We start from the raw sequence: 15,190 nt of genomic DNA, 5'->3' as shown, positions 1-15,190 counted from the left end.
TCAGGAAACAAACTGAGGGTTGCTGGAGTGGTGGGGGGTGGGAGGGATGGAGTGGCTGGGTCATAGACATTGGGGAGGGTATGTGCTATGGTGAGCGCTGTGGATTGTGCAAGACTGTTGAATCACAGATCTGTACCTCTGAAACAAATAATGCAATATATGTTAAGAAAAAAAAAAGAAGAAGAAGATAGCAGGAGGGGAAGAATGAAGGGGGGTAAATCGGAGGGGGAGACGAACCATGAGAGACGATGGACTCTGAAAAACAAACTGAGGATTCTAGAGGGGAGGGGTGTGGGGGGATGGGTCAGCCTGGTGATGGGTATTAAAGAGGGCACGTTCTGCATAGAGCACTGGGTGTTATGCACAAACAATGAATCATGGAACACTACATCAAAAACTAATGATGTAATGCATGGTGATTAACATAACAATAAAAAATTTAAAGAAAAAAAAGAAACTCAATTTTTTGGATTCTAATGTCACTTTGTCCTCCATTATGGTAGCAAAAGAAGTACAACTGAATATAGAAAGGAGAAAAATGAAGTCAAGGTAAAAATTAAGAATTTTCAACAGATCACACAGAAGACTTCAAAAATAAACCGTACCTTCCAAATTTTTAGTCATTAACATTTAACTCAAATTTAATACACAAAAATACAAGTTTTTAATATTTCATGACAACATACCTTAACTTGAAAATTTTTCAATTTTGTACATAGAAAATATTATTTGAAGAGTAAAATAGACAATAAAGAATGTGCTACTAAAGACACACCACTCTTAATATGTCTCCAATAATTCTTCCCATAAGTCAACATGAAGATCTCATTATATAGAGAGTACAGTATATCTTCAGCATATATTACTGTCAAGGATCATCTCGGGAGTTGTTCAGTATGGCTCAGGAGCACGTCACTGTAAATGAAAGCAATTATCCACAAGAAGCTTACAATCTAATTGTAATTGATGGGGAGAAAAGGGACTTGCAGATGGAACTACCACTAAAAAAATGCTACCTTTTTTTAGTATCAAATTCTGATGTAACTAGTATTAAACAGTATGAAAACAGTATAATAAAACAGTAAATGCTAAAAGTGATATACAAAAAAACGGGAACCTGGTTAAATCATTTATGTCTCTATTTAAGCTTGTTTCTCATGAATAGTGCCTTCTACATAGTGAGAGCTCAAGAATTATGTTAACCACAATGCCTTCCTTTCTGTCATGGTGAATCAAGAGTCTATGCTCTCAGCAAAGGCCAACCCTCTTCATTTGTGCACTGGATCCCACCCCTCCCTTCTCTCTACTACACCGTCAATTTTCTTAGACATGCTTTTCTAAATCATCATCACCAGCTTACAAACTTGCTATAAAATCTCCCATCTTATTTTAAAATAAGTCTACAACTTCATATTGTCTTCCAGTGACCAATACTTCCCTTAAGAGTTTAAGTTCTCAAAACAGCTGTCTATCCTTTCTCTACTTCTCCATTTTCTCTTAAATCTACTTGAAACAGATTATCATCCACTGAAAATAATATTGTCAAGGTCACCAATGACCTTCACAATGACAAATCTATTAATCATTTCTCAATGTTCCTCTGACTTGACCTATCAAGAGCAGTTCAGTGTATATCTCTCCTTTTCCCTAAAATATCCTGACTTGTCCTCTGAAACATTGCTCTCACTGGCTGTTCCACTCAATTTGTTGGCTGAGCCACCTCACCCTCAGCTCACCTAGGTGACTTACAAAGATTAAACTACTGCAGGGCTCAGTCTTTGACTTCTCTTTCTACTCAATCACACCTTAAGCAATCTCATCCAGATACATGGCTTTAAAAACAATTCATCCACCAAGAACTGCCAAATTTACATCTCTAGCCACAACCTCTCTCATGATCTCCAATCACTTACTTGATATCTCTGTCTAGATGCAGGTAGGTAATTAGCAGGAGTACCAAAGGACAAATGTTTGCTGCAAGAATGAATAAATGACTTCATAATTTTGCGTCTGATCTCATAGTGACATTGTAATAATGAGTGTGAAAGACTAGGGCTTAGGAAGAAAACAGAAATAGTTTTTCATTAAAACATACTGAAGAGAAGGTTCTGATGGAGGATTGAAAAAAATATATAGTGTGTATACAGTTAGAATAAGAAACAAGAAAAAAAGTGATAGATTGGGGGTAATGATGCACATTTGAGTTTTCAGGCCAATTCCATCCCAAAACAAATAAAATCTTTCTTTGACTTTACATATTCCTTTTCCTACCTCTTTGTCTTATAAGCAAAGTTTGTCGATGTTAATTTGCATTTACCTAATGACCAAGATGTTGAGCATCATTTCTAGTCCTTAATGGCCAATTGTATATCTTATTTTGTAAGCTGCCTGTTCAGTTCTTTTGCCCCTTTTTTAAATAGTCTTTTTACTGAGTTGTAAGAGTTCTTTGTAATTCTAGAAATAAGTCCTTTGTCAGATAAATATGTAGCAAATATTTTACCCCAAACTGTGGCTTGTCTTTTTCATTTTCTTAGTGGTGTCTTCCCATAAGCCAAGTTTTTAATATTGATACTCCATTTTAGCAAGTTCTTCTATGGCTCATGCTTTTTGTGTCCTAAGAAATCTGTGCTTAATCTAGAGCCATAAAGATTTTCTTCCAGAAAATTTTCTTCTAGAATTTAATGGCTTTAGCCCTTACAATTAGATCTGTGATCCACTTTTAATTAATTTTTGTATTTGATGGGAGGAAAGGGATATCCAGTTATTTTAGAAACATTCACTGAAAACTGTTCTTTCCCCCACATAATCTTGGTACCTTTGTCAAAAATCAATTGTCCCTTAGGCTTGGGTCTATTTTTTACCTCTCAAGGTTTGATCTATACACATCCATCCTTATGCTGTACCACACTGTCTTGATTACTATAGACTAAAGTCTTAAATCAGCTAATGCAGGTCCTCCAATTCTGTTCTTCCTTTTTAAAAACATTTTTTATTCTAGGTCCTTTGTATTTCTACTTATATACTAGAATAAGCTTGTCAATTTCCAAAAAAAAATTTTTTTTAAGCTTTCTGGGAGCTTGATTGGGACTGTACTAAATCTGTACAAAATGTAGGAAAAATCCCTCTTAACAATATTATCCTTCAAATCCACAGCAATGCCATGTACCTTTATTTACTTAGGTATTTCTGATACTTTTAGCAACAGTTAGCAGTTTTCTCTAAGTAGGTCCTGCATCTTTTGTTAAATTTATTCCTTATTTTGATTTATTTTTCCTTTATTTGACTTTTTATACTCTTATTAATGGAACTGTTTTATAAATTTCATTTTGATTGGCTATTGCTGATATAGAAATACAGTTGATTTTGTGTATTGATCTTAAATACTTTAACCTCACTAAATTCACTTATTAGAATTCACTACCTAGGGCGCCTGGGTGGCTCAGATGGTTAAGCATCTGCCTTCGGCTCAGGTCATGATCCCGGGGTCCTGGGATGGAGCCCCACATCGGGCTCCTGGCTCAGCAGGAAGCCTGCTTCTCCCTCTCCCTCTGCCTCTCTCCCTGCTCATGCTCTCTCTATCTCTGTGTCTCAAGTGAATAAATAAAAAATCTTTAAAAAAAAAGAATTCACTTAGAATCCTACTTCTGGGCATGAAGAGTTTTATTTCTTCCTTTCCCATATGTATGCCCTTTATTTCACTGACTTTTAATACAATGCTGAACATAAGTGGTGAGAACACAAATCTTCACCTTGTTCCTGACTTTAGGCAGAAAGCATTCAGTCTTTTTTTTTTTAAAGATTTTATTTATTTATTTGAGAGAGAGAGAATGAGAGATAGAGAGCACGAGAGGGAAGAGGGTCAGAGGCAGAAGCAGACTCCCTGCTGAGCAGGGAGCCCGATGTGGGACTCGATCCTGGGACTCCAAGATCATGACCTGAGCCGAAGGCAGTCGTTTAACCAACTGAGCCACCCAGGCGCCCAGAAAGCATTCAGTCTTAATGGTCTCATCATTAAGAATGATATGAGCTATTGATTTTTCATAGATGTGCTTTGTCAGGCTGAGGAAGTTCACTTCTATTTCTAGTATTCTGAGTTCTTAGCATGAATGGCTATTAGACTTTGTCAAATGTTTTCCCTGCATCTACTGAGACGATCTTAAGGTCTATTTCCTTTATTCTATTAACATGATATATTATATTGACGTTCAGATGTCAAACTAACTTTGTAATCCTAGAATAAATCTTCTTGGCTAATGTTTACTAACCTTTAATACATACATACATATATACATAAAAACATACTTCCAGATTCAATTTGCTAATATTTTGTCAAGCATTTGTGCTTCTATGTTCATGTGTTTTGTTTGCTTGTGATATCCTTGTCTACCTCTGATACCAGGGTACTGCTGAGCTCATAAAATAAGTTGGTAAGTGTTCCTTCCCCATTATTTTCTAAAAGAGGTTTAATGGATTGGTATTATTTTTGCCTTAAATGTTGGATAGAATTCACCTGTAAGAAGTCATGTGGTCCTGAACTTTTCACTGTGGGAAGCTGTAAATTACTAATTCAATTTCTTCAGCTGATATAGATCCATGTAGATTTTCTATTATTTCTAGACACTTTGGTGACCTGTGTCTTACAAGAAATTTGCCCATTTCATTGGCATAAAGTTGTTCCTAACAGTCCTTGTCTCAAAAGTCTATTTTGTCTGGTATTAATATAGTCGATCCAGGTCACTAATGCTTACTATTTTCATGGTATATCTTTTTTTTTTTTTAAGATTTTATTTATTTATTTGATAGACAGAAAGAGTTCAAGTAGGGAGAGTGGCAGGCAGAGGGAGAAAGAGAAACAGGCTCCCTGAAGAGCAGGGAGGCCAATGTGGGGCTCCAACCCAGGACCCTGAGATCATGACCTGAGCTGAAGGCAAACGCTTAACTGACTGAGCCACCCAGGTGCCCTTCATGGTATATCTTTATCTATCATTTTGCTTTCAGTTTATTTGTGTGTTTGAATATAAAGTGTGTCTCCTGTAAACACCATATAATTGGATTGTTTTTTCTTTGTTTTATAATCTCTGCCTTTTGGGTGGAATGTTTATTCATTCCATTTCCAATTAACAAAACTAATGATATGGCTAGATTTAGGTCTTTATTTTGATGTGTTTTCTATTTGTCTCATCTCATATGTTCCTCTATTCTTCCTTTACTGCCTTCTTTTCTTTTAAACAAAAATATTTTAGTATATCTTTTTTATTTTTTATTCCTCTACTGAGTTTTAACCTGCATCTCTTTGTATATGTTTTTTACTTACTCTAGAGATTACAATGTGCATATTTGTTTATCACAACCTACTTTATCTTAATACTGACTTCCAGGAAAACAGAATAAATTTGTGCCAGCCTAACTCCATCTTCCCTCCATCACCTGATATTATGATCATGCCCAAACCTGTTTTACCTCCTCTATGTTTCATAGTTTATACTGGGTTACTCACAACAGAAATCAGGGAATCATTCTAGATTCCTCCCTCTCCCTTACCTCCCACATCTAATCAGTAACTCCTGTTCATTCTGCCTTCTCAATATCCCACAACAGCTTTCCTCCTCTCTGTCTTCATTGCCACTGCTCAAATTCTGTCCTTATTCATCTTTTAGACTACTGCATTCGCCTCCTACTGGTCTGTTTGAGTTTCATCATTTCCCTATTACCACGCTGTCACTTAAACAGCTCCCACATATAGTCATTCTAATATGCAAATCTTACATCATTATTCTGAGCAACATTTTTCAATGGCTCCTAACTGCATAAAGGATAAAATCTAATCTCCACAGTACGTCACGCAAAGCCCTTGGTGATCTGGCCCACTGCCTATTGCTGTCTAACCCCACTGACCACCACTATCTGATAAAATATTATGTGCCAAATGATAGAAAGGTATTTATAATTTCCTGAACACAGAACTGAGTTTCTCATACTTTTGTGCATTAGTATAGGCCATTTCCTCTACCTGGAATGTTCTCCCCATGCATGTCAGAAAAGAAAATACTTATTCATGCTTAACCTCTCAACTTAACTGCTATCTTCTTTATATAATCTGATTCTACAAAGTAGTCCCTCACTTCTCTCAGCACTTTGTATACTGTACACTCGTACACTTTCTGCATTTTAGTGCAGCAGTTTGTTCTTGTCTCTCTCGCCTCTCAATTTTTATCTCCTTAAAGATGGGAACTATCTTTTTATCTTTCAACCCTCAGTACTAAGTGTACTGCCTGGCACATAGTAGGTACTCAACTGTTATGTGCTTATTCAATAAATGAACTATGAAAGTAGAAATGATATACGAAGGCATGAAAAAGAATGAATACTCCTAAATTAATTGCAAAGAATAAGTAGCTACCTTAGGTATTTGTACCTAAATTGTAGGGAGTCAATAATAATTGCAGTTCATTTATATTATGTACTTATCACCCAGCCTGTGCTAAGCTCTTACATACACTATAACAAAAACACTATAGAGAGATGTTATTACGAAACCCATTTTGTAGATGAATAAACAGAGGCACAAAAATGTTAAAAAACGGGTTCAAGGTCAATGTAAGTGATAAAACCAAGACCGAGAGGTTTATATTAACTACTATTCTATTCTGCTTTTCAATATAGCCCAATGTTAAATCTTCACTGCTATTTCTAAGCCTCTGCTAGCCCCTTACTGCTTTGTAATTGCTCTCTTCTTCACGTTCTCTTTTCTCTGTACCTTTATGTTCTTCTACTTCTCTCCTCGTTCTTCCTTTCCCTTTCTCTTCCTCTAATTCTATCAATTTCCATAATGAACATAATCAGTACTAAACTATATGATCAGGTATTTCACCCTAATACTCTCTTTTCTTCTTTACCCAAGAATATCATAGGGAAGAAGTAGAATAAAACAAGACAGCCAAAGTTTGTTTTCCAAACCAAGTAGGACCAGTTAGTAAGAAAGGAGGTAAAGATCATACAGTGTAAAATAAAGTCTCAAGAAACAAAAAAAAAAAACTTCTAAGAAGAGATCTTTGAATGTGGTAAAAGAAAGACTGATGATTATTACTGAGAGCAACATTTTAGTTGAATTACAAGAAAGGAGGATGTAAGAAAGAATAACACTTGGTAAGGAAATGGAGACACCCAACCAGTGAAGACCACTTGTTTAGAAAACTTTGTATAAAACAACAGAAAAGATAAGATCGTAGCTAGAAAGGATAGCTAAATCAAATAAAAGTTTTGGGGGTATGTGTTTTGTTTTTTGTTCTTTTGTTTGACTAGAGAATCTGAGCATGATTAAATATTAAATTAAACCAGTTTGCCTGCTGCAAAAAACAAAAACTGTTAGTTCTGTGACAGTAAGGACCTCATCTGTCTTGTTCATACTCACCACACTCAAGACTTGAGACGTAGATACTCAATAACTGTACATACAATTATTCTAATCCAAAAAAATCTGTAAGTTGTAGATAATTCATTCCTCAGTTGATTAATTTATTTTTTTTTAAAGATTTTATTTATTTATTTAATTGACAGAGAGAGAGAGAGAGTGAGTGACAGCAAGAGAGGGAACACAAGCAGGGGGAGTGGGAGAGGGAGAAGCAGGCTCCCCGCCGAGCAGGGAGCCCGATGCGGGGCTCGATCCCAGGACCCTGGGACCATGACCTGAGCCGAAGGCAGCAACTTAACCAACTGAGCCACCCAGGCGCCCCCTCAGTTGATTAATTTAATGCTGTATCTACTATCAACTGAATGTTGCATTAAATGTGCATTCATTGTACAAATATTTGTTGAGTTCCACTATGTGCCACATATTACTCTAGACCATGGAAATAAAATAGTGAACAAAACCAAAAAATGCTCATACTCTAACAAGAGGAACCAAATACACATCCACAACAAAAAATATAAAATGAAAGATGAAAATCATCTGATTATCTTAGTATAGATACAGAAAAAACAATAACAAATTTCAACATCCACTTATGATAAAAACTCTCAACAACATCAATATAGAAGGAACATACCTCAACCTAATAAAGGTCAAATATGACAAATCTACAGTTAACACTATACTCAATGGTGACAAACAGAGTTTTTGCTCAAAAATCAGAAATAAGATAAGGATGACCACTCTTGCCACTTTCATTCAACACCTACTGGAAGTCCTAGCCACAGCAATCAGACAAGAAAAAAAATAAATAAATAAAAGGCACCCAAATTGGTAAGGAAGAAGAAAACTGTTACTATTTGCAGATGATATAATACTATACAGAAAACCCTAAAGACCACCAAAAACTATTAAAAGTAATAAATGAGGGTTGCCTGGATGGCTCAGTTGGTTAAGTATCTGACTTCAGCTATCATGACTTAGGGTCCTGGGATCAAGCCCCACACTGGGCTCTGCACTCTGTGGGAAGTCTGCTTTTCCCTCTCCCTTTGCCCCTCCCCCTGCTCATGCTAGCTCCCTCTCTCTCAAATAAATAAAATCTTTAAAAAAATAAGTGAATTCAGTAGGCTTACAGGATACAAACTTAATATAAATAAATCTGTTGCATTTCTATATACTAACAATGAAGTAGCAGAAAGAGAAATTAAGAAAATAATCCCATTTACAATTGCACCAAAAGAGAATAAAATACCTAGGAATAAATTTGACCAAAGAGGTGAAAGACTGAAAACTATAAAACACGGATGAAACTGAAGATGACACAAATGGAAAGATATTTCATGCTCATGTACTGAAGGAATTAATATTATGTTAAAATTAAGTATTATGTTAAAATGTCCATACTACCCAAAGCAATTTATAGATTAAATAGAATACCTACCAATACCAACAACATTTTTCACAGAAGTAGAACAAAGACTCCTAAAATTTGTATGGTACCACAAAAGACCATGAATACCCAAAGCAATCTTGAAAAAAAAAGAACACTGCTGGAGATATCACAATCCCAGATTTCAAGATATACTACAAAGCTGTAGTAATCAGAAAAGTATGGTACTGGCACAAAAACAGACACATGGATCAATGGAACAGGACAGACAGCTCAGAAATAAACCTACACTGGGGAGGAGCAAGATGGCAGAGGAGTAGGAGACCTAAATTTTGTCTGGTCCCAGGAATTCAGCTAGATAGGGATCAAACCATTCTGAACACCTACGAACTCAACAGGAGATTGGAGAAGAAAAGAATAGCAGCAACCCTCTGAACAGAAAAGCGACCACTTTCTGGAAGGTAGGACGTGCGGAGAAGTGAATCCAAGGTGATATTCGGGAAGATAGACAGCAGGGGAAATGGCTAAGATTAACAAGTCAGGAAATGACAGATGTTGGTGGGGGTATGGAGAAAGGGAACCCTCCTACACTGTTGGTGGGAATGCAAGCTGGTGCAGCCTCTCTGGAAAACAGTATGGAGGTTCCTCAAAAAGTTGAAAATAGAGCTACCATACAACCCAGCAATTGCACTGTTGGGTATTTATCCCAAAGATACAAATGTAGGAATCCAAAGGGGTATGAGCACCCCGATGTTTATAGCAGCAATGTCCACAATAGGCAAACTATGGAAAGAGCCAAGATGTCCATTGACAGATGAATGGATAAAGAGGTGGTGTATACAGACAATGGAATATTATGCAGCCATCAAAAGGAATGAAATCTTGCCATTTGCAACAATGTGGATAGAACTGGAGGGTTATTATGCTGAGCGAAAGAAGTCAATCAGAGAAAGACATGTATCATATGATCTCACTGATAGAGGAATTCTTAATCTCAGGAAACAAACTGAGGGTTGCTGGAGTGGTGGGGGGTGGGAGGGATGGCATGGCTGGGTGATAGACATTGGGGAGGGTATGTGCTATGGTGAGCGCTGTGAATTGTGTAAGACTGATGAATCACAGACCTGTACCTCTGAAACAAATAATATATTATATGTTAAAAAAAAAAAAAGAAGATAATAGGAAGGGAAAAATGAAGGGGGGGAAATCAGAGGGGGAGATGAACCATGAAAGACCATGGACTCTGAGAAACAAACTGAGGCTTCTAGAGGGGAGGGGGGTGGGGCAATGGGTTAGCCTGGTGATGGGTATTAAAGAGGGCACATACTGAATGGAGCACTGGGTGTTATATGCAAACAATGAATCATGGAACACTACATCAAAAACTAATGATGTAATGTATGGTGATTAACATAATAAAAAATACATATAAATAAAAGCATATCCTGAAAATGGAAAAATAAATAAATAAAAAGATTTTAAAGATCCCCCCCAAAAAAGGAAATAAACCTACACTTACATGGTCAATTAATCATCGAAAAAGGGGGCAAGAAATACAATGCAGAAAAGACAATCTCTTCAATAAATAGTCCTGGGAAAAGTGGACAGCTACATGCAAAGGAATAAAACTGGACCACTCTTACACTATACACAAAAATAAACTCAAAATGGGTTAAAGACCTAAATGTGGGACCTAAAACCATAAAACTCCAGAAGAAAACATAGGCAGTAATCTCTGTCATCAACCTTAGCAACATTTTTCTAGATAATGTCTCATCAGGCAAGGGAAACAAAAGCAAAAATAATCTAATGGGACTACACTAAAATAATAAAAAGCTTTTGCACAGTGAAGAAAATCATCAACAAAATGAAAAAGCAACCTACTGAGTGGGAGAAGATATGTACGAATGATATATCAGATAGTGGGTTAATAGCCAAAATATATAAAGAACTTACACAACTCAACACCAGATAAACAATCCAATTAAAAATGGGCAGAGGATCTGAATAGGCATTTTTATAAAAAACACATGCAGAGGGCCAAAAGACACATGAAAAGATGATCAACATCACTAATCATAGGGAAATGAAAATCAAAACCACAATGAGACATCACCTTAACACCTGGCCAGAATGGCTAGTATCAAAAACACAGGAAATAACAAGCGCTGGTGAGGACATGGTGAAAAAGGAACCCTTGTACACTGTTGGTAGGAATGTGAATTGGTGCAGCCACTGTATAAAACAGTATGGAGTTTCCTCAAAAAATTAAAGATAGAAATACCATACAATCCAGTAATTCATTCCACTGCCAGGTATTTACCCAAAGAAAATGAAAACATTAATTCAAAAAAATTTATATATGCACTCCTATGTTTACTGCAGCATTATTTACAATAGCCAAGATACAGAAGTAACCCAAATGTCCATGAATAGATGAATGGATAAAAAAGGTGTGGTATATATATATATACAATGGAATGTTACTCTGCCATAAACAAGTATGAGACCTTGTCATCTGTGACAACATGGATGGACCCAGGGGGTATTATGCTAAGTGAAATAAGTCAGAGAAAGGAAAATACCATATGATTTTACTTGTATATGTAATCTAAAAAACAAAACAAACAAACAAAAAGGCAAAAAAGAGCTATAAATACCGAGAACAATATGGTGGTTGCCAGAGTAAGACGCTAAGAGTGTTAAGTCCTAAAAGATATAAAAAATCACAACAATGAAAAATACAGTGATAAGGGAGGGTGGGGAATAATAGTTTATATAGTAGAGTTATGGAAGGCCACTCTGTCTAGGTGATACTTGAATGAGGAAGTGAACCAAGCTAATAAGCAATGAGCATTACAGACAGATGGGACAGTAAGTCCAAAGATCAGAGAAGGGAGAACACTTAGTGTGTGTGAGAAAGCACAAGGAGGCCACTATAGCTAGAGTAAAGGAAATGAAGGAAAGAATAATAGAACCAGCTGTAATATATCAATAATTCATCTCTAATAATTATAATTATTCATAATAATCATTGGAGTCTTTCACAAACACATCGTTTTTAAACTAATACATGAGGGGGGAAATTTGGAAAATTTCAAATTCATTACTGTGCAAAAATTCTCTATGTCTTAGTATTTTTCTTTATATAACCAAAGAGTTCTAATTATTTCAATAATGCAAGCAATACTCTTTAAGTACAGAATGTCAATCTATGAATTAAAAATATTTCACATTAGATTTCAGTAAGTTCACATCCACTAGTCTCAAATATGATTAACAACCCCAACTTCCATACAGAAAGCGGTGTCCTACTCAGTAAATATGGATACTCTTTGGGCAAGACTGCTACCACATCCTTTTGACAAGACTCCAACTGGAGCACTGATGTTCAATTCTATGCATTAAGAGGAATACACATTAGTGAGTCCAATTTCCTAATCATGTCCCTTTTCCACCTACCTGCCGATAACTTAGCATGGTTTAAAAGAATTCAACTTTCTCCATATATGCCATAATACCCATTCATGGGTTAACATGTATAATAAAAAACTAATTCCATTAGTCAAGATATTTTTCATACTCATATTTTTTGTTTACTAAGTGCTAAAAGATAGGTTAGCAATTTAAAAATCCAATTTATCAATAAAACATATCTATATTAAAGATGAAAGGATTTCAGAGGGCACTTACATTGGAAGAAAAAAGCTAGTTGATAAGCAAAATGAAGCCCAATTTCTTCCAAGAAATTTAAAAAGCAAGTTTTAAATGCCTTTTTTTAAAAAATAAAAAAAAATAATACTAGGAAAAGAAGCCAAATGTGCATTTGAAAAATAGAGAACTTGCCTAGAGTTACGTAAGCAATTAAAATAAAATGAATAAAAACGCAGCATTAAACATGCTGCAAAATGTGCACACTCAATCCAGCCAAGATAGTTACACCCACTCCCATTAGTAAAACAAAATGTAAGACAAAATGGGAAACTAATGAGCTCAGCTGCAGGGGCTTGTTTGTTTGTTTTTTAATTTCATCCATTTGCTCAAAACGTAGTTTCTATTTTACCCTAAAGTCTTTTGTTGGATATAAGGGGAATCAAATGTTCCTAAACAAAAATCGGAATAAGCTCTGAAAATGCATAATACAAGCCTCATTTGTTCTAATGCACATCTGGTGTATTCTGTTTTAACATTTTTGACAGGTTAATCGTTTGTCTTCAAGTTTAAAGAACACAAATGTTTTGCCAGTACTGTTAAACAGATCCTGGGGCGGGGGTGGGCAGGGGGTGAAAAGACAATGTTAGAGAAGGAGAAAGGTCTATTTTTTCATGCTTTGTTAAAGCAAATGGAAGCAGGGGGACTACATAACTAGGAAACTTGACCATGGTATACGGAACCTATGACTCATTATGAAAGTGCAAATAAAGTAAAGTCAATTAAAAAAATAAACATTTTAAAGGGACAGTTTTCTTATTTGAGATAAAGAAATAAATTATTTAAAAACCTTTCAGGCTAAAAAACAATAGTCTCGAGTTTTATGATGAAAACAGTAATAAAAAAACTCAAGGCTAAAGAATAAAGAAAATTGAGGCCAAAAAGATTATTTAGAGAATGGAAAAGTAGCAAAGGTGACAAAGTTAATTTCTATGAAAAATCATTTCACTGTGTAAAGCAAGGAGATGACGGGATACTGATATATTTGGTATTCCGTTTCACTTCTAATTGACTATATTTAGTATTGTTTGGTTTTAGAGAGCTTGATTTTAATTAGACACAAAAAAAATTATGAAAAATATTTTCATCAAATTCAACTGTAATTTTGGTTTAAATTTTAAAATAATGTTCAGTTTCAGGTTTTACTTAGGAAAGAATATAAGTCTGATTCCATGACAACAGATACTCCCATAATGGATATCCCTAACAAAAAGTACCAAACCTCAGTCAGATATCTAATAAGGATGTTATTCAGTGCAGTTTACCAAAAATAAACAAATAAAATTCTACAATAAAAGAATCAGAGAGGACATTTGAATTTGCTTAAAGTACAGAACATGATCTATAATTCAGGTTAAGTATTAGTGGCTATCATGTTTGATGAATTAGTTCAACTTGAATTCAAATTTGAACATGAATCTACTAAAACAATTTGAAATACTTGTTCTGTTTATACTACAAAATTTACCCCAAATTCAGCACACCCAAAACAAACTATGTCAGCAAATGAACTTATTTTTCCTCCCGAATCTATTACTTGTTTCCATTAATATCAACTTATTAGGAGATCCCTAGGCTTCAAAATCTCAGCATCATATGACTCCCCGCCTCTCACTCCCTCAACCTGTCCATTCCTAACTGTAGCACAAAGACCTAGTCTCTTTGACATTTATCGCCTCACTACAGTCTCATTATGAAGACTTTAGTTTAAATAATACCTTTATTAGTCTCTGGCAATTGCACTTAAACTGGTGTCCCAACTTCTAGTTTTGATTAATGCCAATACATCTTATAAATTCTCTCTAGATTAAAGCTCTAAGGAACTCCCCATTTTAAAAACTTCTAAGAAGGGCACCTGGGTGGCTAAGTCAGTTAAGCAGCTGCCTTTGGCTCAGGTCACGATCCCAGAGTCCTGGGATCGAGCCCCGTGTCAAGCTCCCTGCTCAGCACGGAGTCTGCTTCTCTCTCCCTCTGCTGTTCCCCCTGCTTGTGCTCTCTCTCTCAAATAAATAAGTAAAATCTTAAAAAAATAATAATAAATAAATAAATAAATAAATAAATAAATAAAAACTTCTAAGAGATTCCTGCTAAAAACAGAATAAAAGTCCAAGCTTCTTAGGATCTTATTCAAGATCTTTCTCAATATGGTATCCATCTTCCAATATGATTCCCTTTATTTTCTTTCATTTCAATGTAGAGGTGCCATTCACTATAAGCCAAAGAGAATTAACTGATATAATTTGGCCTATAATAGGTACATGGCCTATAATATCTGACTTACTTCAATGTATATCATTAATAGATTCCTTCTATATAAAATAATACCCTCAATCCAGTCATCCAGTTATTCAAGGTACAGTTTTTATGTTTGTTTAAGTAGCCTCCATACCCAACGTGGGGCTTCAATTCACAACCCTGAGATCAAGAGTCACATGCTCTACCGACTGAGCCACCCAGGAGCCCCTTTCAAGTTACAGTTTATTTTCTTTTTTAAGATTTTCTTTTTTATTTTTAAGTAATCTCTATACCCATCGTAGGACTCAAACTCACAACCCCCAGGTCAAGAGTCTCATGCTCTGCTGACTGAGCCAGCCAGGTGCCCCTCAAGTTACAGTTTAAATGTTATCTCCTTCAGCATGCCTTTTCTGATTTCCCCAACAATGTGTGAAATCCTCCTC

At 35.6% G+C, this 15,190-nt stretch overlaps 1 protein-coding gene across 5 annotated transcripts in view; it reads right to left on the bottom strand.

Moving 5' to 3' along the window:
- Window positions 1–15,190, bottom strand: part of MRPL1 (mitochondrial ribosomal protein L1) — a 106,521-nt gene that overhangs the window by 54,705 nt on the left and 36,626 nt on the right. The gene's annotated exons all lie outside the window — the stretch shown is intronic.

The sequence above is a fragment of the Zalophus californianus genome, chromosome 2 (genome assembly GCF_009762305.2).
Source record: "Zalophus californianus isolate mZalCal1 chromosome 2, mZalCal1.pri.v2, whole genome shotgun sequence".
Taxonomy (NCBI): domain Eukaryota; kingdom Metazoa; phylum Chordata; class Mammalia; order Carnivora; family Otariidae; genus Zalophus; species Zalophus californianus.
This window is presented reverse-complemented; position numbering and strand designations above follow the sequence as displayed.